At 35.9% G+C, this 13,348-nt stretch overlaps 1 protein-coding gene across 4 annotated transcripts in view; it reads left to right on the top strand.

Annotated features, from left to right (window-relative positions):
* The window catches only part of shroom2b (shroom family member 2b), a 45,599-nt gene that overhangs the window by 17,889 nt on the left and 14,362 nt on the right, over positions 1 to 13,348 (top strand). Inside the window, exon 3 of one of the 4 annotated variants that reach the window (XM_087274150.1) lies at positions 2,713 to 2,876. The exons of 2 other annotated variants lie outside the window; for them this stretch is intronic. The gene's annotated coding sequence lies outside the window, so the exon portion shown is untranslated. Of the gene's footprint in view, positions 1 to 2,712; positions 2,877 to 13,348 lie in introns of those variants that run through there. One more of the 4 variants, XM_087274151.1, reaches the window with a different exon arrangement.

Here is a 13,348-nt window from a genome sequence, read left to right as displayed (position 1 = left end):
CATTTTGCAAATGGTGTTTTGCATTTGTGAAACGTATTTTCTGAAAATGTATTTTTTTTGTGCACGTGAATTGTTTTTGTGAATATAAATACATTTTTTACGCACTTTTATTTATGCATATGAATTTGGCTACGCCTGTGTACATCGTGTCTTTCGCGTGAATTTCTTTTAAGTCTTAACTGACTCCATAGACTGATGGAGGGCTGAGGCCTTTTACAATCAGCACAACAACATTTCACATCTGACACAATGGAGAGCTGCAGACCAACATTACTGACTCAAACACACACACACAGACACACACGCACACACACACACACACACACACACACACACACACTTGCACACACACACACATTTATATCTGATCAGCATCAGGCAAAAACTACACAGACTGATGAAGTGCATGCGCAGACTCACTAAAGCTGTTTACAGCAGAGTTCATGCACACGAGGAACAAATAAAGTGAACTAAAATAATCCTTAGTAAATGCACTACTAGATGTCCAGTTGTTTTGTTTCTAGTGTAATTTAGCAGCTTTATTTGGTCAGATTAATTAATCCATGTTATATTGAAGCATGTTAATTACAGTTCAAGGTTATATTCCCTTTACCAGGACTGACTCTGAAACCCAATCAAAGCATTTCAGGCCTTACAGCGCCATCTAGTGCTGCTGGTGAACTGTACATCTGTTTCCTAAATGCCTTCAGTGAACTAAAGAGATTCATTCAGAAGCATTTTCTCCTCCTCCAATTGTTTAACACATTCATTCATTCATTTCATTTTCTTGTCGGCTAAGTCCCTTTATTAATCCGGGGTCGCCACAGCGGAATGAACCGCCAACTTATCCTGCAAGTTTTTACGCAGCGGATGCCCTTCCAGCCGCAACCCATCTTAATAATCAAATTTGTTTTATTCAACTAGATGTGCGGCCAGGTAACCTACAAGACATTGTGCCCAGGGGCTTCTGAATTCTTAATCCGGGCCTGGTAAATGCATACACATCAGGGCCGGAGTGGGACTCATTTTCAGCCCTGGAGTTTCAAGCCACACCGGCCCACCTCAGTTCACGACTGATTCCAATTCAGTTTCTAATTTCACTATCACGTCTTTTTCAGGAAAACAGCTGCTTTAGAAATTCAAATGCTCAACAACCCTAACAGTATTATATGTCTTTACAATAAAAATGAAAAAAAAAATCAATAATAATTTTACAGATGAGTTTCGAACACGGGTCAGCAGCGTTGCAACGCACTTATCACTGGACCACAATGGCGCTAGTAAAATGGCATTAAAAAGTAAGTAATGACTTGTGACCCGTAAGACACAGCACTACTTTCTTTTGATGGCTCAATCTTTTTCTCTTTTTCCTTTTTAGATTTCTGATCGAGTTATGTCAGATTTATTAATGTAGTGAATCATTTGATTTTCATTGAGCAGGTTTATTATTCATTAATATCAATTATACAAATTCTTATATTCACTAAGGTGCCGCTGTTTGGGGTTGATAGTTACATTACATCATCATCATTAACTTTAGTTAACCTGCAGGCTGCATTGTGCTCACAGGGCTGCGAGAAAATAGATAAAAAGAGCAGCGCTGCGGCAAAACAATGAAAAAAAGAGTAAAGCTATGGTCAAATAAACAAACAGATGAAAAAGTGTGACTGCTGAGAGTGCAAGCAGCTTGGGACACCGGCCCTCACGGCCAAAAAACAGACCGGCCCACCAGGAATTCTCCCGGTCCTCCCGATTAGCCAATCCGGGCCTGATACACATATATAGACAGTTACGGGCAAAATGATTCACCTTCCTGTGCAAAATTGATTGATATTTTCCAAATGATGTTGAACATATTCAGCAATTTCTCACAGTATTTCCTCTAATATTTGTTCTTCTGGAAAGTCTGATTTGTTTTATTTGGGCTAGAATAAAATCAGTTTTTAATAGTTTTAAATTCATTTTAAGGTCAATATTATTCGCTCCTTCAGCAATATTAGTGTTGGATTGTCTCCAGAACAAACCACTGTTATACAATGACTTGCCTAATTACCCTAAGTTTACCCTATTTACCCTAGTGAAGCCTTTACATGTCACTTTAAGCTGAATACTAGTGTCTTGAAGAATATCTAGTCTAATATTATTTACTGGCATCATGACAAAGAGAAATCAGTGATTAGAAATGAGCTATTAAAACGATCATGATTAAAAGTGTATTGAAATCGTATCTCCATTAAACAGAAATTATGGGAAAAATATAAAATATTCCAAATATACAATAATTCTGACTTTAATTCTATATATTATTATTATCAGAAGTTAGATTACATTGGATCATATTGGGATTTTGTCTTACCACCCAGCCTTAATCGAGTCTTAAAAAATGTTTAAGGCACAAAACAGCTACATGCAGTGACTTATTAGTAATCAAACATGCATTTTAGAGTAAAAGCAGTTGAGTTTGATCAATGTGAGGACACCAGAGTCACGTACAGCTCTAAACTGAGGCCACTGACCCCTGAATCCAATTACACACACTGGAGATTTACCAGCAGCACAACAACACATTTACACAACCACAGCAGATCATTTACTATCTGCTTTTCATACTTCATATACTAAAACACGACACATATCATGATTTCAGCTCAGATGAGGGCTTTATTCTTGAGTTTTCATGAGTTTTCCACTATAATCCCCCTCTGCTTGTAGAAGTGGTTTGCTCTGTGGTCTAGGTGACTCATCCGAGCGCTCTGATTGGCTGCTGCTCTGAGCTCATTGTTTTGCTGCTGGTGTCAGTAATCAGACAGATTTTGAGCTGTGATGCGAGCGGGACGCTCCATTATGGAGAGGGAAACACTGATCTGCTAACTCAGGTACACACACACACACACACACACACACACACACACACTGAAAAATATATTCATTGGATTTACATTTGTTTTTTTAAGGTTAGTGGTTGCAAACAATTGAAATGGGCTAAATTTAAACAAACAAATGTAGTTGAACATCACTACATTTCATTTGTTTGTTGACATTCAGCTCTTATAAACTGTTTGCAACCAGCTACCTTGACTTTATTGCATACAAGAGTGGCTTAAAAATGTGTTAAGATGCAAAAACGTACATCTTAGGCCTTAAAACCTCTTATGTTCACTGTAATATCGTGTTGTAGGTATACAAGAAATAGCTAAACTTGATTTTTTTGATGAGGGAAGTCAAACTCTTTTTATATTTTAGTGTTTAGCCGTGTTTATGTTTAAGATTGTATTCATATTGATCTTAAAATGTCTTAAATGTGTGTTTTTGGACCTGAAACCTTGTATTTCTGTGCTGATAATCCAGCTGAATTGGTGATGAATGAATGCGGTGATTTACAGCAGTGTATTATTTGATATGATGTTTAATGAATAGTAATTGAAAGGCTTGACAATTTTTGAGTTAGTATTTTTCTGAGGTACTAATTTCTATTTTTAGTAGTTTTGTTGTTTTATTTATTTATTTTTTTCTCAAAAGTGGCTTAAAATATATTAAATTACATAATCATACATTTTAGGCCTGAAAACCTCTTAAGTTCACTGTAATTTTGTGCTGTAGCTGACTAAGAAATAGCTAAACTAGATTTTTTTGATGGGGAAAGTAAAACGCTTTTTATATTTTAGTGTTTAGTCGTGTTTATGTTTAAGATTGTATTCATATTGGTTTTAAAAGGTCTTAAATGTGTGTTTTTGGACCTGAAACCTCGTATTTCTGTGCTGATAATCCAGCTGATTTGGTGAATGATGTGATTTACAGCAGTGTATTATTTGATATGATGTTTAATAAACAGTAATTGAAAGGCTTGACAATACTTGAGTTAGTATTTTTCTGAGGTACTATTTTCCATTTTTAGTAGTTTTGTTGTTTTATTTAATTATTTGTTTCTTAAAAGTGGCTTAAAATATAATAAATTACAAAAACGTACAATTCTGGCCTTAAAACCTCTTAAGTTTACTGTAATATTGTGCTGTAGCTGACTAAGAAATAGTTAAACTAGATTTTTTTGATGGGGGAAGTAAAACTCTTTAATTTTAGTGTTTAGCCGTGTTTATGTTTAAAATTGTATTCATATTGGTCTTAAAATGTCTTAAATGGGTATTTTTGGATTTGAAACCTCGTATTTCTGTGCTGATCGTTCCAGCTGATTCGGTGATGAATGAATGATGTGATTTACAGCAGTGTATTATTTGATATGTTGTTTATTGAGCAGTAATTGAAAGGCTTGACAATACTTGAGTTAGTATTTTTGAGATCTAATTCATGCAATATATTTGTAGTTTAATTTTTAGGAGTTTTGTTGTTTTAATTTCTTATATTTTTCTTAAAACTGGCTTAAACAATATTAAAATACAGAACGTACATTTTTGGCCTTAAAACCTCTTAAGTTCACTGTAATAGTGTGCTGTAGTTGGCTGAGAAATAGCGAAACTAGATTTTTTTGATAGGGGCAGTATAAAACTCTTTTTTTAAATCAGTGTTTAGCTGTGTTTAAGTCTGAAATTTTATTCATAATGGTCTTAAAAAGGTCCTAAATTTGTCTTTTTGGTCCTGAAACCTGTATTTCTGTGATGTGCTGATTCTTCCAGCTGATTTGGTGAGGATTGAATGATGTGATTTAAAGCAGTGTATGTGTTTGATATGTTTTTTGATGAGTAGTAACTGCAAGGCTTGACAATACTTGACAATAGTGTTTTGAGGTATTAATATATGTAAAATATTTAAATTTTTAATTTTTAGCAATTTAGTTGTTTTATTTTTCTGTATATTTTTAAATGTCTGTTTTACCTTGTATTAATATTTCAGGTTTAGTTATGTTAGTACATTTACTTAAACCAGATGAAAATATCAAATGTTGCATTGAAAACCAGCTTGAGATAAAATAATGTTTTTTTCTTCATTTATTTTTTATTTAATTATATATATATATATATATATATATATATATATATATATATATATATATATATATATATATATATATATATATATATATATATTTAGTGTAATTGTTTAATTGAATTCAATAAATAGTTTTATTTTTCCAGCAGTTGTTATTTTACTATTATTTAAAGTGAGGTTTTATTAGTTTGAATTATGTTAACTTGTGATTTATTTTTAATTCACATATTAGTTTTGTTGACATTTTGGCTATTTTTATTGGTTATATAACTTAACATATGTTTATAATGTCTATATATTTACTCTACATTAGTTTACATTAGTTAAAATGCTGCGATGTTTTTGCATAGAAAAATACAACAAATGCAAAGAACTAAGTTTTATATTTTTATTTATTTATTTTATAAATTTTTAGCACTTTTTTTTGTCTAATTTAAATGTTGTTGTTGTTGTACCTAACTGATAGAAAATGGTTTATTTGGGAAAGGAAATTTTGGGCTGTTCATTTATACTTTTGTTTTCCACTGTAAATTATAAGATTTTTTGTGCAGTTCATTAAAACTTGCCTTTAGATGTGTTCATTTTACAGTTGTTTACTGTATAACATACCGATAATTTGTGTGTGTGTGTGTGTGTGTGTGTAATCCTGCTGCTGATTATGTCTGCACTTTCTATTGTTGAGTGTGTATTGTGTGCAGATCATCAGTGTGACTCAGCTGATGGAGAATTTCACCAATAACACTCAAACACCAACACACACACACACACACATGCACGCACGCACGCATGCACACACACACGCACACACATGCAAACTCCACACAGAAACGCAGAATGACCCAGCCGGTACTTGAACCAGTGATGCCCTTGCTGTGAGGCGATTGTGCAAACCACTGAGCCACTGTCCCCAACTTTTAATTAATGCTGAAAAATATAAATTAATTCATTCATTCATTCATTTTCTTGTCGGCTTAGTCCCTTTATTAATCCGGGGTCGCCACAGCGGAATGAACCGCCAATTTATCCTGCAAGTTTTTACGCAGCAGATGCCCTTCCAGCCGCAACCCATCTCTGGGAAATGAAAAAATATTAAATATTTATATTTAGTTTTAACATGATTATAATAATTATTATTAAACAGTTGTATTTTTTTAATTCTTACTAATAAAAATGTTTAATAACGCAAATATTTCTAAAAGTATTATAATTTTTTATGAATAGTCGTATTCTGTACTATACTGCACTGTATTGTTACAATATTTTGTTTGCTAATACTTTTATTTTTATGATATTTATTAATTAATAACCTGTTGTCATTTTGTGCCTCTGAATCCATCATATATCAATACAATATACGCATTTTTAGCCTCTTAAATTTGTTGTTTTTAATTTTACTGTAATTGTTAAAATAATAAATAATATAATTTTATTCTCACCAATATTTATTTTATTTAATGATTGATTATTTAAATTTTAAATAATTGATTGTTTATTTATTTTTACTATTGACCTATTGTTAATTGTTATCCAGCCTTATTTTCAGTTTATTAGTCCTCAGGCTTATTTGCATATGCAAATGACTGTTGAGGGTCTCTAGTGTGTGTCTGTAAGTATCCAGACGTCTGTAATCCTCCAGAATCTGCTGTTTACAGGCTCAGTTTGCTCTTCTTCAGACTCTATATATCGAGCGTATAAAGGTTAAAGGCCAAACCCTTCAGCTGTGAAAGTCTTTCCGCACGTACGTTAAAGCCAGGGTGAGATTCAACAACATTTTACACCTTTATTTCTGGTTGAACCCAAGTTTACTGCAAAGAAACTGGGTAAGTTGAGCTTGTCTGCATTCAGTTGCGTAATATCGCTCAATGTTTTATGTACAGTATATATTGTTTGTTATAGTCATAGTTTTATAACTGCATGGTAAATAAAGTGAGATCAATTTATAAATTAATTAGTGTTTTTAGCAAGATTTTATGAGTGATTTCAGATCATAGTGTGTGGTGTAATTCAACTTTTTTCACCAAGTATCACTGCAGAAAAAAATTGTCTCTCCAAGTGCCACCGTAATCATCAGTACTGAAATAAAGTAGTGTAGTTGACCAAATTAAGCAGCTACAGCACTGCACAGTTCGAACATAATAAATAATAATAAATACTGTTACGACCCCCTTGTTTGAGTCGCAACATAAAAGAGTTCGGACAACAAAAGAATGTATATGCAACTTATTTATTATACATAAAACTAAATAGAACAACAAATCAACAAACAAACAAATATCTAGGGGAAAATAAAGAAAATAACTACTTTAACTACACAAATAAATAATGCTAAACAAAACCATAAGGTTGCAGAAATGAAGAGATGATCTTGACACGAGGACGGCCTGTAGCCACACCGTCCCCCAGAAGCTAGCACACAAATCACTTTCATATGGTTTGTGCCAATTAGTGAACAACCAGGCACCCAATCAGGATCTGCCACATCCATACTGAAGTCCTGGGGTCGTCACAATACATTTTATTTGTATAGCACTTTTCCAACATACATGCAACTCAAAGTGCCTCACAAACAACAACAACAATAGACCACATAACCTTGTCACATATACTCGGATAAAAGCATTCATGTACACAAAATATAAGCATATATCCACATGATCACGCACACAATAGTCTTTACATATGCAAGCACACACCATACATATGCACATAAACCTAAACAATATAGATCAAATGCATACACCTTAAAAGCTTGTGCATTCATACGCAATTTTAAAAGATGTGTCTTAACATGCATTTTAAAAGCATGAATACTGGAAGTGCCGCCAGATCGCATCAGGTTTACAGAGTAAAATTCTAAAAGTCCAGCGCTGGAAGAGCGTAGCAGACGGTTTGGATTATATTTTGATAAACAGTCGGAAATGTAGGAAGGTGTCATGTTGTGAAGTGCTTTATAAACCAATAAAAGAATCTTAAAATCTATTCTTTGGTGCACAGATAACCAGTGTAATTCTATTAATACAGGTGTGATGTGCTCTCGTTTCTTCAATTTCATTAAAACTCTGGCTGCTGCATTTTGTATCATTAGCTACTTCATTATAGAACCCTTAGGTAAACCAGTATAAATAGCATTGCAATAATCAAGCCGAGAGAAAATAAAAGCATGAAAAGGAGGCAGAGTCATATTCATTCAACAAAATTATATTCCATACAAAATATGGAGCTGATCAGTCGGCTCGTCACATGACTCGCGGTGCGGCATTCTGAAAAGTTAAGATATTTTCAACTGGGTACGCCTGGAATACGCAAACGCGTCGTGCTGCAGTTCTTACTTATTTCGCTAGTCTGCGGGTTAAATTTTGGCACACAGGTAAGCGAGATGTAACAAGAAAATACGGTCATTTTTCAAAATAAACGTCTTTTCAAAATAAATGATTGTTCAGATTCAGATTTTAAATAAAACTAAAATAATTCATGATTTTTTGTGCAACCTGTTACCAATTGATCTATAGACTGGTGCCGGTCTGTGGCCCGAGGGTTTGCGACCACTGCTCCAGCAAGTATCTGCTCTGCAAGCACCACGCACCTAGTTTTACGCCAATTGAATTGATTTTTAGCTGCTGATGACGCGATGCACTAAAGTAAACATTTTACGCACAGCGCTTTGATCGTAGGCTTTAGAGAACAGCCAAATGCTGATCACACTGCTGAATATATTGATCTTCAACTGATAACCGTTTCGAATAATCGTGATTACAATTAGTATTAAAATAATTACGATTATGATTACGATTTTCCCATAATCGAGCAGCCCTACTTTTACGGATTCTACCATATTTTGAACTGTAACGTTTTGGAGAATAAGGCTGCGTTCACACCTGTGAATGGATTCAGTTGTTCTGAAGCAGAGATTACAATTGTTACATTGTTGCTCTTTGCTCTTGGAGCGGTTCGCTTTCAGACTGCAAAGTTTCTAATCGGACCAAAAGAGCTAAAACAAGTCACGTGCGAGTAAACTCTCCTCACATTGGTCAGAGGGTCAGGGTTTATTTTGCAGCGTCCCGCTCAGCTGTCAGGAGAGGTGGTGGTTTGGTGGTGATTGACAGGGTGCGCGCGACGTGTCTGAGGAGAGATGCGGTGGGGAGGGGTGAGAAGGGTGCGCGACGATGCCTATTTGAGGACCGGGAGGGAGACGCGAGATTACCGGGAGATCATCACTCGTTTGCGGGCATCCAGAGACTCGCGAAACTTCCCGCCCTACTCATAATTCTCTCTTCATATAGCCGTAAGCCTATTACATATCCATAAACACTGTGATATAACCGCGCTCGTATCGGATCGCTTTCTCACTGTAATCGAACCGCTCCAGGGTTCGTTTCAATCGAGCCGAGACCACCTCACTCAAGTGATCTCGGAGCGATTACTTTGGCGCGGAACAGAGCGCGATCGCCCTGTTCACATATGCCAAACGAACCGCGCTAACTGGGCAAACGAGACACGTTCCGAAACAAAAGTGTAGGTGTGAAAGCAGCCTAAGAAATAAACACAACAAATGATTAAAAACAGATAAAGAATGTGTTAAAACAGGAACGAAAAGAGAAAAGAACGACATTATAGTGTGAATAGTTGCTTTATTTTTGTTTTTTTGTAATTAAAGCATCCAGAGGGGCGGCACGGTTGCTCAGTGGTTAGCACTGTCACCTCATAGCAAGAAAGTCACTGGTTTAAGTCCTGGCTGGGTCATTTGGCGTTTCTGTGTGGAGTTTGCATGTTCTCCTTTGTGTTGGTGTGTGTAAACACATGCGCTATAGGGCAATTGATGAACTAAATTAGCCGTAGTGTATGAGTGTGAATGGGTGTTTCCCAGTACTGGGATGCTACTAAAAGGGCATCTGCTATGTACAACATATGCTGGAATAGTTGCCGGTTCATTCCACTGTGGAATAAAGGGACTAAGCTGAAGGAAAATGAATGAAGCATCTAAAAAAGTGTTGATCTCTGGTCATTATTGTGAGTGAAATGACAGACATACACTGTAAACAAATGAATGACAAATAGTTTAAATATTTTGATGCTGCTTTAACTCTTATTTTAATGAATTTATCAGGTTTCAACTACATTTTTTTAAGTTATACAAAAGTTGAACTTAATATTTTGGGTCAGTTTGATTGATGTAAGTTGAGATGACTTGAATAGTTTAAGGCAGCAATATTTTAACAGTGCACGGCAGATTGAGAAGAATGTGGAGCTGCTGATCTGCTTTGTGTCCGCATGAAAGGTTAATCTCTGCTTCATTATTCTGTTGTTCAGTGGCAGATGGAGCTTCGGTCCGGCCGGAAACACGGATTTACCTCCGTAACACTTTCTGTAAACAAAAGCAGAAGAATTAGCATAGTTTAACATCGTGTTAATGAAGGGACTAAGCTGAAGGAAAATGAATGAATGAACATTGTTTTAATAAATATCCCTAAAGAAATCTGTCTTGGAAATACAAGCTGCCACATACAACAATTCATAGCATACAGTCCAACACACAGGGGAAAATAAGAGTGGGTAACACTTTGGGTTAAAAAAAATGGAAGTTTTCTGTTAATTTACTCACATGTATTGAACATTATTTACAATATTATTACCTTTAATCCATATTCTGTTGAAAATAAAGTGTGACTACATGACAGTAGATAGCTTTATGTGCACTAGAGAAACTGTTTAAATCAAACTCAGCCATATACGCTCTAAAACTCCACGCAATCAACACGCAATCGCTAATCTCAGTTTAGTCAAAACTCAAAATTGATCTGGACACTAGAAACTCAGACTGCTGAAAATATTGGAGGGAATGTGGAGACAACATAAAACATTATATTTGTATTACTTTATTACTTACATTTATGAACAGAAATGTTTTTTTTTTTTAAATATAGACTTTTTCTGATTAAAAAAATAACCAAATAAAGTCCTATTTCTCATCTTACGCACACGGACCTGCTTGGACAACACTGGAATACATCACATCCGGTTGGCCGGTCGCATACGGTCTAGTTGCAAGAGTTAAGCCTCCTTTCCACTGCACACGACAAGCGACAGACTGGAAGTCATTCATTTCCAATGGAGAGCAGTCCGGGAGCTGCGTTGAGTTCCGATCATCTCCGTATGCAGGGGCGTATTCCGACAGTCGTGTCCAAATGACGTGTGCAGTGGAAAGTGCCGAATTTTCGGCATACGGAGATGATCAGAACTCCACGCAGCTCCCGGACTGCTCTCCATTGGAAATGAATGACTTCCGGTCTGTCGCTTGTCGTGTGCAGTGGAAAGGAAAGTTTCCACTGCACACGACATTTGGACACGACTGTCAGAATACACCCCCTTGTGGCAGTCGCAGTATTTTCAGTGTTGTCGTGCACCATGGGAGAGAAGCTGATTCTCTCAGTGTATGAAATAAAGGAGTGCAAAAGCAAGAGTCTTTATTCTCAGTGCGTTTACATGTTTAATGAATGAATGAATACTAGAAACTCATAGACCGCTAAAATATTGGAGGGAATGTGGAGACAACATTAAAATATATATATTTTTATTACTTTCTTACTTACATTTATGCACAGAAATGTTTTTTTTTATATAGACTTTATAATTCAAAAAAATAACCAAATAAAGTCCTATTTCTTATCTCGCGCGCACGGATCTGCTTGAACAACACTGGAATACATCACATCCGGTCGGCTGGTCGCATACAGTCTAGTCTCAGGAGTTCAAATATTTCAACGGATCCGCAGCTCAATTCGGATCCAAATTTTCCGCATACGGAGATGATCTGAACTCCACACAGCTCCTGGACTGCTCTCCATAGGAAATGAATGACTTCCGGTCTGTCGCTTGTCGTGTGCAGTGGAAAGGAGGCTTTTTTGGCTTAGTCTCTTTATTCATCTGGGGTCACCACAGTGGGATGAACAGCAAACTATTCCAGCATACGCAGCAGAAGCTCACAACCCATACACACTCATTCACACTCATACACTACGGCAGGTTTATTAATCAATTCCCCTATAGCACATGTGTTTGGACTGTAGAGAAAACCCACACCAACATGAGGAGAACATGCAAACTCCACACAGAAACACCAACTGATCCAGCCGGGACTCGAACCAGTGATCTTGTTGCTGTGAGGCGACAGTGCTAACCACTGCTCCACTGTGATACCCCAACACAGAACTTAAACAAGTTAAATAAACTTTTCAAATATATATATATTTATTTCAGCCAATGTTTATTATATATTGAATGATGAAAATGTTTAGTTTTACTTTCAGTTTTTAGTCATTGATAAAACTGCGAGAGTGAAATTTTTCATGAACTCTTGACCTCAAATACACTTGTTTTGTTTTTGTGATCTTTACCTTGATATTCCTTAGTGCATATATAATTAATCTGATTCAGTCTGATATTCTTAAAGCATTGTACAGTTTGCCTTTGGCTTTATGCACCCGGTTTATTTCTACAGTATATTGTGTTTCTCCTTTGTGTTGCGCAGGGACGATAATATGGTGGATATTGTAACGCAAACAATGCCTGCAGAAAGTGACGTACACGTGGCCAGGAACTTTCTCACCAAGATTTTGAGAAGTTCTATGAGGTATCGTGCAGCTGTGGGCGTCTCCCAAATAAAAATACTATAGTAAACACTGTTTTGAACCATACTGTAGTAAAATAATTAATCTGTTGGGGGGATTCTATAGTTGCTATAGCAATGCAACAACAATAGTAACTGATCTGTTGTGGTGATTCTATAGTTGCTATGGTAACACAACAACAAAAGTAATCGATCTGTTGTGATGATTCTATAGTCGCTATGGTAACACAACAACAATAGTAATCAATCTGTTGTGGTGATTCTAGAGTTGCCATGGTAACACAACAACAATAGTAATCGATCTTTTGTGGTGATTCTACTGTTGCTATGGTAACACAACAACTATAGTAATCGATCTGTTGTTGTAACTCAACAGTTGCTATGGTAACACAACAATTATAGTAATCGATCTGTTGTAGTGATTCTACAGTTGCCATGGTAACACAACAACTACAGTTATCGATCTGTTGTGGTGATTCTACAGTTGCCATGGTAACACAACAACTACAGTTATCGATCTGTTGTTGTGATTCTACAGTTGCCATGGTAACACAACAACCGTAGTAATCGATCTGTTGTGTGGATTCTATAGTCGCCATGGCAATGCAACAACTATAGTAATATTGACAATACACCACAGTTTACTGTAGTAAAAACTAAATTATTCTACAGTATTTATTACATCTTCCAGTATGCTGGAAGATTTGTTAAAGGGATAGTTCACCCAAAAATGAAAATTCTGTCATCATTTTCTTAGCCTCTGCTTGTTTCAGACCTTTTTTG

The sequence above is a fragment of the Danio rerio genome, chromosome 11 (genome assembly GCF_052040795.2).
Source record: "Danio rerio strain M-AB ecotype USA chromosome 11, GRCz13ab, whole genome shotgun sequence".
NCBI classification, from domain to species: domain Eukaryota; kingdom Metazoa; phylum Chordata; class Actinopteri; order Cypriniformes; family Danionidae; genus Danio; species Danio rerio.
The sequence above is the reverse complement of the archived record's forward strand: the minus strand, read 5'-3'. Positions and strand labels throughout refer to the sequence as shown.